General features: G+C 48.1%; 1 long non-coding RNA gene across 2 annotated transcripts; it reads left to right on the plus strand.

The window, feature by feature from the left end:
• The first annotated feature begins 797 nt into the window (after positions 1-797).
• Positions 798-1,516, plus strand: LOC112903392. Of its 2 annotated transcripts, none has more exons than XR_003230799.1 (2): positions 798-936; positions 1,297-1,516. It is a non-coding gene; the product is annotated as an uncharacterized LOC112903392 (long non-coding RNA). The 2 variants fall into 2 exon arrangements; XR_003230798.1 differs by having other exon boundaries at positions 906-1,024.
• Positions 1,517-4,485: the final 2,969 nt, after the last annotated feature.

The raw sequence follows: 4,485 nt of genomic DNA on the forward strand, positions 1-4,485 counted from the left end.
AAAGAAAAAGAAAGTTTGACCTACTTTTATTGGAAGCAGTTTGCACTTTGCAGCTTACTCTTTTGAAGTCACCCAAAAGTCACAGGTTTCGTCCTGTGCAATCTGTTGATCTGGTCTGAATGTTGATGCCCCAAGCCCCCAAGCTGGTGCTTTTGGCTTGGCCATCGAGTATCAATAATTGCTTCAAGTTTGCTACCATGATGTTCTTGATTCTTCGATGGTGGCATCGCAACAGCGGGCGCCGATCTTAGAAGGCGAAAGTGGTAGCGGCAATCTCGAGCGGCGCGGTCACTGCGTGCACTGCCTGCGTACATCACATCGAAGTCCGATATAGGAGGGATCAGAGATGTCTTGATCTCTAAAATACAATACCAGTATTGCTCCAATATTGTTCTGTGGAGCAGGCTCCAAAATACAATACTTTATTTCTATATATTTTAATACTTTATTTCTATATATTTTTAAATAAGATATATTATTCCTGTATGATATTGTTTTCGTTGCAGTAATTATGAGAAGTACCATCCTTACCTAATTTTGAAGGGGGGGGGGGAGCGGATGTGTTTAATATTTCAAAAAGATCAACCCACCATTCCACGTTGTCCAATTCGAGCTTGGCATGTCCGCAGGCAAACTGACTCGCTGGCTTGGCTCGGTCCACGACCCAGTAAAAGCCCAATATATTTAGGCCCCTACAGGCGCACAAGGCCGGCCCGCTGGGCTGGCTGATTTATACCCACGGGTCAGTTGCACCTGGGCTGCGGTTCCCCTTCTCCACCTCGATCGATTCGTCTCCTCCGGTCATGGCGTCGGCGGCGATTCTCCGATCCGTCGCCCGCCTGCTCCGCCTCCGGCAGCCCCTGGAGCAGCCGGGGTGCCATCGTCGAGGACCTGAGCCTAAGCACGCGCCTCCTCAGCAGCTCCGTGCCCACCGAGGTAATCAGTCCCCTCTGGGGTCTCGACTGGTTAGGGCATGTCAAGGTGCGCGAAGTGGCGAGCTGACCCTCGATTGGGGCCAGGAATAGTAGGTCTACTCGTGCGGCCTGTTGATCTACGTTACCGGTCGGCTATGTTAATCAACCACCTGCTGTCTTATCTTCAGAAAGTTTATTAATTTTGTTGGCCTTTGGCGTTTACTAGACTTCGATTCCACTGAAATTGTCAATGTTCTTGCTCTTCTGCAGCTGCTGCACATGGTGTTAGGTCTAGGGTTAGGATTAGGATTATGAGAAAATAGATCCAGGCATCGTTATACATCGTTATGCTCTAACTATTGTTTCATTCTTTAACCTCCAGGCATCGCGGAGCGATAGACCTTACACCATGGGTCGTGTCTATACCTGCCTCATTCCTTCTGTTCATTCCTTATGTACGGAGCTGACTGACTCCATAGGGGGGAAGTTGTTAGGGACTTGTAGAAACTCTCTGTTTATTTTGGAAGTAGAATGATGTAGCGCCTCAAATGTCCTATGGTGTTGCAAGGTTTAATTTAATAAAGCGATATGTGATCTATGGTTGTTGGCTGTTCCTTTGGTTGCTTATAGTTCTGCGCTGAGCTAAATGTAAGATCAGGGTTAATGGAGGGCTTTGTGGGGGGTTTATGTGAGCTGTACATATTGATGCCAATGCATTTTGTTAATAAGGTGTTAAGTAGTGATACCATGTCTTCCACCCAGAATTTTTGCTGGGTTTACAGTGATGTCCATATATAATTGTTTTTAGTTACACTGCTTGTTAATTATGTACAGAGCTGACTCAGCAGCAGGAAAGTTGTGAGGTGCAATTTAACTTGTATGAAGTCTCTGTTAATTTTGGAAAGTAGAGTGATGTAGTGCCTCAGATGTTCTATGGTATTGTAAGGTTCAATTTAATAAAGCGATTTGTGATCTATGCTTGTTGGCTGTTCCTTTGGCTGCTTATTGTTCTGCACTGAACTGAATGCAAGATCAGGGTGAATGGAGGGCTTTGTGTGGGTTTATGTGAGCTGTACATATTGATGCAATGTGTTAAAGTAGTGATACCATCTTCCACCCAGAATTTTTTCTGGGTTTACGGTGATGTCCATGTATAATTGTTTTTATTTACGCTCCTTGTTGACTTGCATCTGGGAGGCTTCTTTTCACTGGACAAATAAACATCTAATATCAATCAGATGTTGCCAAGAATCTATACTCTTAGAAAAGATCAGATGCACTCGAGGGGCTGTGGCCGGGTGCCTTCTGAGCTCAGCTGCTTCTCTGTGGCTGGGGCATGTTGTTCTGTCATGTTTGTAAGGATGATCTCCATGGAATGTACGTGACAATGTGCTAGTTCCCTATTGTTGTTACATATACGTGTAGCAGTATGTAACCTGCATGCATAAATGTCGTCATGGCCTTTGTTTCTCAGAGCCGCTGGCGTCGCTCCCATCAGTGCCCACGAAAGAAGATACTGTACTGAACGAGTCGAGCCTGGATGTAGTTAGCAGTTGGTAGATACATAAGATCCGGGAGAAGCAGCAGTAGAGCAAGGAGGAAGAAGAATCTCAGCCAATTGCTTGGGGCTGGGCGGGCCTTGGTTAGGTACAAGAGGCCCATGTAGACGACATTTTTCCCTCTCTCTTGCACCCAGGCAGGCCGTCAATCTAGATAACGACGGGTAGCGCGAGAGTTTTTTTTAAAAAAAGGTTTAAAAAAATTAAAATTCGGAAAAGGGGTTGCAGTTGGGAAAAATTTGAAAAATGGGTGCCTCCCGCCCGATCACCGGGCGGGAGGCGTGGGGCCGGGGACATCCCGCCCAACCAGAGGGCGGGATGCTCCAAAAGTTTTTTGCAGGCCCCTCCCGAGGGCCCCTTCGTGAATAAGAAACTTTCTTATTCGTGAAGGGGTCCCTGAGGAAGCATCCCGCCCGGCCAGAGGGCGGGAAGCATCCCGCCCGGCCAGTGGGCAGGATCTTGAGAGCCTTTTTTTTTTTGATATTTTCCTTTGGAATGTATGATTTACAATGTATTTGAAATTCACACTGTTTTCAAATGCAATATTGATTCGCCATACTCTTTTGTATAAATATAAAATTTTAATTTAATTTTACGAAGAAGATTGCTCTATCTAAAATTCGTATGAAGATGGTTAAACGATAACGTTTTGCAACGTAGAATCCGAATATTACGACAGTACGATAGATCAACCGATTAAAAAGAAAATAGTATCATACAAAAACAGTTCAAGTTCACCAAATCAGGAGTATCTACTCCGCATGTCCCGGACCTCGCGCTCTCTTGGCCCTTCCCCCCCTAGTCCTAGGCCGTCGGCGTATGTGGTCCTCCGAGTACGTAAATGCATCTGGAGCACGGTGAGGACGAGGCGGAGGAGGTGCTGGCGTGAACGGGTCATCCTGGGACTGTGCAGCTGGAGCGTCATACATCTGGGATGGACCAATGATGTCAGGGCCGGCGCCGCCGCCCACCAGCTCCGACCAAGTGGCGGAGCCGCCCTCCCAGTCGTCCCAGTCTGGCGTACCGAATGGACCACCGTATGCAGGAGCTCCCGTCGACCATGCATGCTGAGCATAGCCATGAGAGTACGGTGCAGCTGGCCTCGAGCCTGACGGGAGAGACGTTCCTGGAGCATAGGCGCCAAACGTCTGAGGCTTCATTCTTGCAGGAGGAGGTCCCATTGCCGTCGAGTGCATGACTACAAAAAGAAACGAAATTAGTCGTGTAAATCAAAGGTGATCGAAATGGCAATTATGAAGGACTTACAGCTTGAACTAGCGTCAGTACCGCTGGACGCTGCGTGCGGTGCTGCAGAGGTCGACGGGCCAGCTGTGTACACGTGGGCGGACGCATGAGATGAACTGGAGGTCCCCACGTCGTCTCTGCCGCGACACGTCAGTGCACGTAACGCTCGCGACAAGCTGTCTTGAATCTTACGGAAGCTGTCCTTGTACTGTGCCTCCGGTACACGCACTCCACGTTCAATCAACGTGATCTGAGATGTAGCTTCGACCTCCGCGAAGTTGATCAGATCGATCTGCATACGTAATGGGATGCAGATTACTATTGGTATCGATCTTTTAGAAAAAAGATTTAATAATTCAAGTTGCGAAACACGTACCGCGCCACGCTGGTCCTGATCACGGTACGAGGGATACGTGTCCGAAATGGTCGGCTGGTGCTGATCCTCCGCGTCATGAATACGTGAAAGAGTGACGTACGGACGCGTGCGAAGGAGGTACCAGCGGAGGTATGCGCCGTATGACGCGTCCGTGTGTGGGTGCCCCTCGTCCAACACATCGTCACGTGCGTGAAGCCACCCTTGCACGTACTCCTGCATCTTGACGACCCAGTTGACCTCGTTGGCATGATATCCCCTGCGCGAATATCTGTTGCGAACATTTGAAATTCAACATTGCTTTATGATAACGAATATATAAGTAATACAAAATGAGTTATCACAAACTTACTCGTGTACGTTGCGCGGCACGGCCTGGAACGCTCGAGGTAGG

Source organism: Panicum hallii, chromosome 8, assembly GCF_002211085.1.
Source record: "Panicum hallii strain FIL2 chromosome 8, PHallii_v3.1, whole genome shotgun sequence".
Taxonomy (NCBI): Eukaryota; Viridiplantae; Streptophyta; class Magnoliopsida; order Poales; family Poaceae; genus Panicum; species Panicum hallii.